Source organism: Ambystoma mexicanum, chromosome 10 (genome assembly GCF_040938575.1).
Source record: "Ambystoma mexicanum isolate Mex_15411 chromosome 10, UKY_AmexF1_1, whole genome shotgun sequence".
Lineage (NCBI taxonomy): Eukaryota > Metazoa > Chordata > Amphibia > Caudata > Ambystomatidae > Ambystoma > Ambystoma mexicanum.
Window position 1 is genome coordinate 932,472,679 of NC_090932.1, and position 12,531 is coordinate 932,485,209.

At 42.1% G+C, this 12,531-nt stretch overlaps 1 long non-coding RNA gene across 1 annotated transcript in view; it reads right to left on the minus strand.

Moving 5' to 3' along the window:
- LOC138493256 (uncharacterized) overlaps window positions 1-12,531 on the minus strand; it is a 227,259-nt gene that overhangs the window by 154,203 nt on the left and 60,525 nt on the right. The window lies entirely within an intron of this gene.

A 12,531-nucleotide genomic window follows, 5' to 3' on the forward strand; every position in this document is an offset into this window, starting at 1 on the left:
GTTTCAGGGAAGCAGTGCGTCTACACCAGGTGTTTCGGCCGTTTGGAGTTGGGCTAGATGAGCCTCATCATTCATATGGCCATCATCAGGACGGGTTCTGTGAAAAATGACGTCTGTTGTTGCAGGGGAGGGAGACCACAATCAGACGTATGTATGAGCAAAATAATGATTTAGAATGATTGATTCAGAGAGTTGTGTAATCAGTGGGATTGAATACACACAGTTTACCTATGGGGTAATTTCACAGGCACTGTATAAGAGATCAGCTAGCCGCACTGGCTGGTCTCTAGGTGATCCTGTTATGCAAAACAGAAAAGTAGGGGTGGGGGGAGGTTAAAAAACCTTCCACTATCATGTACATAATCGTTTTAAATGTACATAATATTTTAAATGTGCTAAAATGAAGTGTCTTACCTCTCACCGGAGATATCTAGGTAAAGAGGTCAACTGTGGTATCTCAAAGCGATCAGCCGTTGGGTGTACGGCTATAAAGTAAATAGAAAGACACAGTGAGCGTCCAGGTATAGCGGATCCTCATACCCGTCTAGACTGGAGACTGTGGCAGCAAAATTACCTTGGATCGTGTATCAAGCAGGGCTGTTGATCTGCAGGAAAAACAGCGGACAGCGTCTCCTCGAGTTGCTGAGTCACTGGGGAGAGCCGGCAGCAAAGCGTTAGTAACGCTGTTGCCAGGGCTGCGTGGGTGTTTTATATGGCGGCCATCTTAGAATCAGGCTGGGATCGAGTGCACGAGAAGATTAGTGTCTTACGCTCGATCCGGTGGGGTATGATGGCGCAAAAACAAATAGAAGTGCGCCAGATGTTCAAGTGTTTATGAAAAAGCAATCCATGGCTTCCAGAACAAATCTGCAATGCTAGGCATTGCATTCAAACCCACTCCTACACCTGAGCTGGGTCCACTGGTGACCTCATCTCCCCAGCACCTCTGCCCTACGGGCTTCCATAAAGCTATCCATAACACTTCATATAGAAGGCCATGCCACCACCCGTCCCCACATTCTCACAACACCCACAAACTGCTTGACCATAGTCTTCCTCCCCACATAAGGAAGGAGGCAGCCACAACTCCCAACATCATTCCCAACAAACCATCACCTACTAACCAGCCTCGTCCACTCCCCACTGACCATTCTATTCCCAAACAAAACACTGTGCCAGACTTAGCACCTCTCAACCCTACCTTAGTCACTCAGCCGTTCTTGACCTGCGCCCTCATCTGCCTGCCCATGCATTAGACATCTTCGACTTAATTACTAAACATAACCTTGACACTCTTGCCATCTCAGAGACCTGACTTCATGAGGCCTGCGGCCCAGCCCTATCCTTAGCCCTGCCCACAGGGTACACCATCTTCCGAAATGACAGACTCTCCTCTAGAGTAGGTGGTGTTGCACTGATAGCAAAAGACTCCCTCCACATGAAATAATTCAATACCACCATTGAGGGCAACACTGACCTTCTATGCCTCAAACTCTCACTGTAACCCACATGCACCATCACCCTACAGCTCATTTATCGCCCACCCAGCCCCCTTCTCAACTTTGAGTCCAACATACTTCATATTCTCCAGGACAACATAAAACATTCCTCTACAATTATTCTGTTAAGAGACCTCAACCTAGGCTTTCATGATCCAAATGACCCTCAACCATATCATCCACTTGTCAATCCCACAGCCTTCTAAACTTAAAACTATTCCCAACCCATTACCACCAGCAATGACTCGAGAAAGCTCACGAGAGTCACCATGTTGCCCTTGCTCAACGCCCCTTCATTCCAGCCCCCTTTTGACTCCAACCCCATCTTACTTGCAGATACATACACCTCAATCCTCGCTAAAGTTGTGAACACCTTAGCGGCCCTAATTTCTCACAAAGCCGAAACAGTTAGACATTCCAACTCCTGGTTTACCCCTGATCTCCTCGATCTGCACAACCAGAAACAACAAGCCCAGTTAACGTGGCTGAAAGATCCCACCGACACTCTGAAAAATGAATTTACTAATATATCCAGACTCTATAAATCCTACATAATCACTGCTAAATCTAACTCATTCAATGTTAGAATAAGCAATGCAAACTCTTAGGCCAAACACATTTCCAGCAAACTTGAAACCCCTGCCCCACCCCCTACAACCATCACCAAAGACAAAACATGGTGCTCAGATATCCAAGCAGCATGTTTGGGCAAAATTGACACCCTAAACATGAAAATACTTGTGCAACAGACAAGGTTTAACAAAGACCCCCTAGCCATGGACATCAGCTGCATTCCGCCCCTTCCCCCTCTCCCTCCTCTGCGTAATTCTTCTTCAGAGACATCTCAAAAAGTGAAGGCTTACAATTGATCGAAAGCTTGAAACCATCAAAATGCAAAGGCGATTTATGCCCGCATCTCTTATCAACGATTGTGCTGATGTCCTAGCCCCCCTCATCACAGCCTTCATAAATGCATCCTTTGCCAAAAGCACTGTTTCAGCTAGCCTCAAAGTAGCTTGGGTCCTCCCTCTCCTGAAAACAATCTCTCTAGACCCTGCAGTTCCTTCCAACTAAAGGCCAATCACCACTGTCCCCTTTCTACCAAAATTCCTAGACCGAGCAGCCTACCTGCAAGTTCAGCAATTCCTGGAAGACAACAAAATCATAGGGATGCGACAATTGGGCTTCTGCCTCAGACACAGCACTGAATCTGCCCTTCTCGATCTAATAAATCGCTTGACATGATCAGGGATGAGGGCAACTCTGCCCTGCTACTCCTCTTGGACCTTTCTGCAGCATTTGACTTGGTCAACCACCAAACCTTCTTCCAACACCTCACTACCCATGCCAACTTCTCCCCACCAGCTACCGCCTCAATCATCTCCTTCCTGGAAGGAAGGGTCATGAGGGTCTTCTCGGAGACTGCTAACGTTTCTCCCTCTCCCACCACTTGTGGAGTACCTCAAGGATCCTGTATCGCATCCACCCGCTATAATATCTTTACCAGGCCTCTCTTTAACATCCTAGACTCCCTTGGCATAACCTACCCTAACTGTGCTATTGATGCCCAAATCCTGATCCCACTCTGTGCCAACTACACAGATGACTCCAACATCCTCAACAAGATCTATTCGACTATTCAGGCCTGGATGGCAGCAAATCACCTTTGTCTCAACAGTCACAAAACAGAAATCCTGTTTGCCATCAAAGCCCTCAATAATCAATATACCGCCTTCCTGATCGACAACTGCACAATCCCTGTCTCTACATCTGTAAAGACTCTAGGAGTCTACATTGACGCATAACTCACTATGACTAGACGAGTAAGCACCATTGCCTCCTGAGCAGCCTACCCCACCAAGGTCCTCAATGCTGCCAGACCCTTTCTCTCCAAAAATAACTGCCTAACCATTGCCCATGCAATCATTGGCTCAATAATTGACTATTGCAATGTCTTATATACAGGCACCTCTGCTGGAAATATCCATAAACCTGAAGTCATACAAAATAATGCTCTCAGAGCAGTCCTCAATATACCGAAACGAGAACACATCTCCAATGTCAGAAGAGACACACACTGGCTCCCCATTCAAGAGCGCTTCACATTCAAAACACTCTCCATTGCCCACAAGTGCCTCTCGAAGACAGCTCCCCATACCTTGCCCAAAGAATCCCCAAAGTTCACTCCACCAGGCCCACTAGGGTCCCTTACCCAGATCGCCTAATCATTCCTAAAATGAAATGATCCAAAGCAAGAGGCTCTACCTTCCCCCTACTTTGCTGCCAAACTTTGGAATGACCTCCCACCCACCTTGAGTGCTGAGAAATCGAACTGGGTTTTTTGCAAAGCACTCACACCTCAGCTATTGTCTTAACCCCTTACTACCCACAACCACTCCTGCCCACCGCACCCACTTGTTAGACCTACTCCCCTACTTCTCCACTGTACTGTATATTTAACTTGGATGCCCTTCACAGTATGGTTATGAAACTGTATCTACCAATGAAAATGTACCTATGCTTGCCTTGCTGTGAAGCTTAACATCTACAGTACTGTACATCGCAGACTGTCTAATTGACCTGTTCTTGCAACAGCGCCTCAGTGCCTCCGGGTTGTATGTGCGCGATACAAGTGAAATAAATAAATAAATAAATATCTGGAATGTTGTGCGATAGATGAAAGTGGCATGAGGAATGATTCTATGCCTTGACATCACTGAGGAGCCATTCCCGGTTAACCCCAAAACTTAGGGATTAATTTACCTGCATCTGGACAGTTTGTGTTCTATGACACAGCATAGGATTTTGACACCAACCCTTTTTTCAGACTTTGATCTACATGCTCTTCCCATATGTCAGGATTCGATTGACTGTACTCTCAGTGACAGGAGAAAGCTTAAAGTGGTACACTTCAGGTGATCCATTAATTGTTTCCTTACTTTCATGTCTTTGCAGCCTTTAGAGGTGGTCTCATGGGATCCGGGCTGAAGATCGTGCATAAGCTCCCTCCAATTGGTAATCACTTTAAAAGCACAGCTATTTGTATATGCTGCCTCCGCTTTCTATAACAATCATTGGCAATACCTATAGTTTGGGCTTCAGTGTACGCTTGGGAAAGGTACTTGCCAGGCACTGCTGTAGTGGTATTAACTGCCATTGATCGTAGCAGGTGCAAAATGGTGCAAATGCCCTTAATAGCAGTGCCTGGCACTGCCTAATGCCTAATACTTACACACAAACTAAAGCTTATTTTTAACAGGACTTCATTGGAAGACATATATATAGTGCTTATAAATCGAGAGGCTGAAGGCAGACATAGTTAAAACATTTTTCTTACATAATTTGGGTGTTTACAGCTCCAATTAAGTCATTAACTCTCAGAAGAATGCATTGCAAAAAAGAATTAGCAGGCACTTTCCTTGAAAGGTTTGATGGTAAGGATTGATTAAAGCGAGCTCAAAGAGTTCTCTTGAGGAGGTGTTTTGGATGGGTACGGGATGGCAACTGAGTGGGAAAGGCCATAGAGATTAGCATGGCCCTGGCAGTCAATGGTGGGAAAATAACCAAACAGCACCTACGAGCTTTTGTCTTCCTCATATGCCATTTCTCCCTATCTGTATTCTAAAGCAATAGTTTTGCCTGATAGGTGGCGCAAGAGCCTCCTAATAGCACTAACTAAAAAGGAAGACCCTTGTGAACTGAATTAGACCCTGAAAAGTGAGTGCAAATATTCCCCTACAAAATCCATACATGAAATGCAGTAGTTAGAATGATCCCTTTACAGCACATTTAACTTCCATACATACCAACAACTGAGTGTGCGCTTATGTTAACAGAGTACTCTTTAAAATATGTTTTGAATACCTTTACATATACACATGTTCTGTTTCCATGCATACCCACTTTGTAGTGGTGATAGGAGGACATTTTAATTTCCCAGAAAGCATATATTAGATGAATATTTCAACAGAGGTCGAAGTGGGCGGGAGCGGTCGGGAGCGTTGCTCCCATACTTTTTGTTTTAAAGTTTCACTGTTCCTATAGTTTTATTTTAAAATGAAACCATTCTGGAATGGTTTAGTTTTAAAATAAACGTGTAGAAAGAAGTTGAAGCTTGCACTTCAGTGCACTGCACATTCCCATAAATAGCAGGTGTGTTTGTTTGGGTGTTTGGATTGTGTGTGGGAGGGGGTGCAGGGATCGGGTTTGTGGGGCGTGGGCCAGACCAGCAGGGAACATAGTTCCACTACTTCTTTTCGTATACTTCGACCAACCACTGTATTTCAGATAAACAAAATGAAGGCAATGGTATGGTGCTTTCAATAAAACACATGACAATAGGAGTCTTCTTAGTAGGATAAATGGGGAAAGGAAAAACGGAGCCATTACGCCTCTATTCGCAAATAATTGAACTTCCGCGGACAGTCTGTGTAACTGTAATTCTCTGCGATTTTCTGCAGCGCATGATGGCCGCGTTGGCTGCATGCCATCCATCAAACGGCTATCAGAAATGCACAGCTAACTACCAGCCATAGCCTGCGATTGCTCGTATGCAGAGCCAAAGATAGTGCGGGCGGGGAATTTACTTTTATTGACCACACTGTTAAAGCAAGCACTTTGATGTATGGTTCCATTCACCGGAAAGAAATTGCAAAATGTATGGGATATGATGGGCTAAGGATGAAATGCAAACGGTTCAAAATTGGTGTGTTCAAATCCACATTGCAGAAACATATATATATATATATATATATATATATAGTAGAATATAGCAGCGTAATCCATTTGAGCCAAGTCACACGTGACACCATAGCTTTGCTGGTGTTTTGATATACATGCGATATAAAGTGTTGTCATTCAACCTTCACTCATTGTATATAACTTTGCACACACTTAAAAATGGCAGACATGGTAGACAATAAAGCCTTTATAAAGCAGGGCACCTAGTCACCAATGACAATAGCCCCAATGGCATTGTTTACTCAATGGCATATGAATAGTAGTTAAATAGTAGGGCTTTAAAACCTGAAAAGAAGTTATGAATTTCTGCCAAGTTTGCTTTTATTTAATTTAAATTGAGGCTCCTTGGCTGTGGCTGGTTTTCTGATAGCTGATAAAATAGCTCACTGGGTTGCGTGCGTGCTGCTGCACTGTGTGTGTGATCTACAGATTGCAGGTTCGTCTCCCTGCAAGGTCAACTCAGCTTTTCATCCTGCCGAGGTTGATAAATGAGTACCAACAAGGTTGGGTGATATTGTATGTATATTTGTTCTATAGGAAGCGCTTAAGCGTAAGTGCTATAGACTACCACATCATTATCAATTGACCTTCGACGTCTGCTTGCATTCACAGTCATTTGTTGATATGGGCCTAAACGTGCTGATATTAACGATACATATGGTGATCCATTCTTGTATTTTTCGTATTGTACTTAGAAACAATGCTATGTGATGCCACTTCCGGTTTTGTCAAGGGGTGAAAGGTTGTGTTCCATCGCTTCCCTTGATGTCACTTTGGTTGGGGTCAAATGACATCACTTCCTGTTATTCATCAGAGGTCAAGGGTCGTGTCATGTCACTTCCACTACCCCTGGCATTTTGGTGAAATGACGTCCCTGCAGGTCCCATTGACATATCATGTAAAGACCTTTAGAAGCATGAACTTGCTTTTGACAAGTCATATTGGGCCTCATTCTATGTCGGGCAGTTCAGTAAAAATGTGTCGGTATTCGCCAATACCGGCACTTTACTGGATCAGCCGACTCCGGGTTTGCCGGTGGGGCACCTGGGTCACCTCCAGCTAAGAGGCGGAGGGAAGACTGGCACCTTACTGACAATAAATGCCCTCATTACCGGCACTGGCATTGCTGGTGCTGGTAATTATGTCAAATCCCCTCATGGAGTACTATGGGACTGCATCAATGGGGATTTACACCGGCACTTGTAATCCGGCGGCAATGCCCCCGGACCGGGTGCCAGAAATGGTATCTACATGTGCCGGTATCCTGGCGGCTGTACCATCAGGATACCAGCAAAGTTAGAATGAGGCTAGCATGGTTTGCCACCAGACACTGAGCTTGATGTGACCACTCCACATCTCAGTGCAGCTCTAGGGGGTCCATGTGCCAGCTGTGGATCCTACAAAATGTTTCACTTTTTTTGTTTCTGCTCTTGATCTCATCAGGATTCTAGTCCTCGCGAGAGAAATTAAGAATTCTTTGTATTTTGATTTAAAGATCAGAAGTACACTTTTCAAGTTCATCTGCGGTGAAAGGCAATGGAGTGTTACTTGTAATGTACTGGTGTATCATAAAGTGCAAGAGTATTCTGTCTAAGATTTAGGACAGGCGCATTGTGATACCAGTCCTACACAGTAATACACAGGGTCATAGAGCTTTGGTTTTCCGAGCGGGGGAACGGAGCGGGCCAGCGGTAGAATGAAAATGGCCCATTGTAGGTATAGGGACTTTCATGAAATTAGCCTTTCCTGGGTAGGGGGTGCCTGGGCCCCGGAGCACCAACGTACTGGGCAACCCTGGTAAGATACACAAGGATCTAATTATCAGTGTAAGAACCCTACAGCCCAATTAAAACGGCTTTAGTGGTAGCGAGATAATTGTAACACATGTGTTCCGTGACTTTGAATCATAATAAAAGTCCTAAATCTATTTTAGCTTTTTGTAAAATATTCCCAAAACACATGTTTGATGTTTTAAGGTTTATAGTTGTATTTAACCAAAAAGTAATTATCTGCATCAGGCTTCCTTCAGATCTGGCTGCCACAATTCCTTGGAGGCAGAAAACGTTCCAATGTAAGATGTTACTCTTTGAATTCCAACAAGCGTTTGAGTTTGTCATTACATGCAAGGGGGCTACCTTCTGCTTTTTCAAAGCATTTCTGAATGTCCTCCCAGTGTGAGAGGATAAGAGTTCCCTTTGACAGAAAGCTATCCTCTCTAAGCTGCTTACTTCTTAGAGGCATCTCAGAGGGGATATTGCATCACATGATGTGATGCTAGGTGACAACAGCTTCTGTTCCCAGTGTGTAGGTAGAAACTTAGTTTTACTGTAAAACCCACCACACATTAAGACATCAGTTGTCCAACAGCACAATCCTGAATAATCCCCCTAAATAATTAGTGGGAGGCAACATTTTAGTGAACGGTTTTAGCCCTGTCTCGGCCCATAGTTATCGTCTTATACCCAGCGACACTTCTCATAGGTCAGGGGAAATACTGACTTGAAATCTGGCAGCTTTGCCATGCAAGCCTTAACATTGTTGAATGTTTGATGAACTATCAGGTTGGATGTCATGTGGCTAAGAGTCGCATGCAGTGTTTTGGCTTAGCTCATGTCACAATCTATTTCAGGAGTCCCGGCATTTAGCTCCAAGCAACAATCTTTCACTTTCTCAAGGACCTGTGGCAAAACAGAGAAGGAACATACAATATTGTGAAGCAGTGTGTCATTTGGTGGCAGTTTTCAAGACCTGCAACAAGAGTAACCATTGAGCATGTTAGACGATTCAAAGCCACCTTTCAAGCCTTACGTGTGACCTGCTCCAATAGAAATAGAAACAAGAGAAGACTGCGTAAAGCATCCTTCTCTTGTTTCAAACAATGTTTAATAATCTTCAAAACAATGTTTAATACTACTTGTTTTTAAAAATAGAACCAAATCGTGAGTGTAGATTTCATGAGACATTTACTGCATAGAACCTATTGCATGGGGTAATTATAGACTATTTAGCCAAATGTGAACTTTCTAAATACCCTACACATTAAATAGCCCATGCATTCTGAACTCATAATTAGGTGGTATTTTAAAAACAAGATGGATTTAATGTATGATATTTTGTTTACCTTTACCACAGTACTCATAATGAGGTGTTTACGCTTTTGCACATATGTTGGCTATTTGCAAATACTCTAAACAACACTTACAACAAACCCTGACTATACAGACATTGTTATAGATTTTCTTAGGTGGCTGATTTATTTTGCATTACACGTGGTGATGTTTTCAGTTTTTCCTCTTCATGGTATCTAGTCAAATATGTTTAAATACTTTAATTTCTGATACAACATGCTGAACATCATGTACTTTCTTACAAGCAATATGTAAGTCTACCTGGTTTAGCAAACCCATGGATTCATATGGAAGAGAATAATTGCCAATATTTATTACCTAGGAAGGGAGAACAGCAAACGACTAAGTGCATCATACTTGTCAACATGACCCACTTTGATCCGTAGGTGCCTATCTTAGCATTCTGGGACTTGTAGTTCTGTTTTCCCGTTTAAAGCAAGAACTACAGACCTCAAAAATGCAAAGTAAAGACCAGACACGATACACACCTACAGATTGGAGTTGATCTTGTTTGAAAGGGTGCATTATATTCATGTTGAACATCAAGATTCTTGTAATAGGTGAGAAACAGAAAGAGCGAGAGGAAAGGATACCAACAATAAATACATAGAAGCACAAAACACATACATAAAACCATGCTTGACCCAAAATAGTCTCAATGAATCTTCTTTAACGACCGCAAATCATACATTTCTCCAAATAGTTTACAAATGTCCTTACATTTAAGAATCCTCTATCTTCTAGTGACAGTCCTATCGTATGCCTTTAAAGTACTCAGATCTTGGGGCCATTTCTTTGTTTATGAGACTAGAAAAGAATGTTCAATTTCAAAACATGTTTCGTTTTAGACATTAACAATCTACAATTCAACAATCCCCTAACACTGGCAACTATTAAAGGCTCAACTGGATGATGACCGAAGAGTCCTGAAATTAATTGATTTTAGAATCACACACCCTAATATGACATAAAACCTGTGAAAAATTGCAGATTAAAATATATATGTCTCTAAACAAGAAATTATAGAGAAAATTGAGATCTAATGCAAATGAAGAGCAATAGTCATAATGTTTATCTTTATGTTAGATTTGTTCAATAAATTGCAGTCCATAAAAAGAAATTGCCTGTAGGCACTGTGCAGTCAGCTGATCTTGGGGTACTATTCTAAAGAAAATCAAAGTAAAAGGTTTGGAGTAAGCAGGAGGTAGATTACAATCCAAATGCAATTCAGGCGTTCTTAGTAGCCAAGATGTTTTCTTTACTTAAAGGGTGTGTATACAGAATGAGATCACCAGTTAGACAAGAACCCGCTCCTTTTGTAACACATGAGACAAGTAATAAGCTCCTCAAAACTTAAATCCCTAATCGTCTCCCATAACCCCTGCCCTGTCTAATATGTGTTATGAAGAAATACCATTAATCAAGTAAAGTCTGAGGGCGCGTTGGGCATGAGTAATATCCACTCAAATTTTTCACATAGCCTAAAATCATTCCTGAAACAGAGAAGAATTTCGAGAGATTATGATGTAAAACCAAATCCCTTTTTAGCAAATCAACATAGCTCACATTTCATTATACCATGCAATGGCCACGGGAACATGTGACTATTTCTATTGGGAAGTGATCACCAAGCCAGCAATTACTGATGCCTTCAAAATTACCTTATTATTGTAGTTGGAAACTTATCGTGTTCTTTCAGTTAAGTCACCCAATAGACATATTGTAGGTGAAGAGGTCAATGTAGAGTTTCAATATTGTTAATCTCTGAATGTATGTTGTCCCAGTATCTCGTGAGCTTGGGACATTTCCGCCATATGTGAAGGAACAACTCCCAGCACAACCAAATGAATGCAGGCCATTTGTACCTATTGTAAAGTGTTTGCAACATGTTTGGTGTGGTCAGCTGTTAAATACCATTCTGTGTGCATTTTGAACACTTATTCTTCGTGTTGAATACTGACAGATATCCACTTAACAGTTGCCTTATCCATTCCTACCATGGCTCACCTATATGGTGTTGCAAATCGTTAGTGCATTTTTCTGTGTAGGAGGGTAGCCCAGGCCAAACTTTAAGATCAAGAGTGTAAACAATTGTGAGATTAGAACACTGTTTGATGTTACAGTTGTTATAACATGTAAATATGAAAAATATGCATCTTTCTATGGATTTCTTTTTTTAATGTTCGAATGACCCAAATTCAATACTGCCCCAATGCAGAAATCCCAACCACAGTCTGGGAAAGAAACAGGTTGTTTTATCTAAATATTTTGTTTTATTTAAAGTAATAAATTAAGGAATTCAAAGTGGTCCTCCACTTTTCAATGCTGGGGAATTGAATGCAGTATCTATCTATATAAATAAAAATGTCTGTTTGTTCAAAATCTTAAATCTCCGAAAGTACTTCACCGATTGCTTTGAGATTTTGACACAACGTTGCATTCAAATAGATGCGTGTTGTTATATACCTACTATATATAGATGTCACACCTGTGACCGGTAAAAACATGCTTTTTCTGAAAAACAGCACCATCTGTTCGATGTAAAAGCAGCTTCAAATCTGCTTCGTTCTCAACAGAATGAACGCGACAGACTGAAAGTGGCTGAAAGACGTCAACGAGAAACAGCAGATCAGCATCAAACAGGACTCCATGCTCAGTATCATGCGATTACAATCGCCTTGCATTCCGGTACAACCCAGCTGATGATTATAGTTTGAGCCGGCATGTTCTCATTGGCACCATGACTGAAGTGTGTCCTTATTGCCAGGCTCTGAAATTTCTGAAAGGAATGTGTTGCGCCGTTGGGAAAATTAAACTGTCTCAACTTAGAGAATCACCACAGCCATTAAAACGTTGCTTGCTGGATTTTCTGCCGAATCAAAGCATTTCCTATCTAACATCAGGAAATACAACTCATGCTTCCAAATGATGTTGTTCGCGCAGAAATCGTAACAGCTCAATTCATGCCAACTTGCGTTTGCAATCACCATCAACAGAGCTCAAGGCCAATCATTAGAATTGTGCAGTTTAAATCTAGACACGGATTGCTTATCACATGGACAATGATATGTTGCATGTTCTACAGTTGGCATATCTGCACAGACAATGGAACAACAACAAATATTGTATACCCACAAGCATTGTGAAATTAAACATATTAGAAA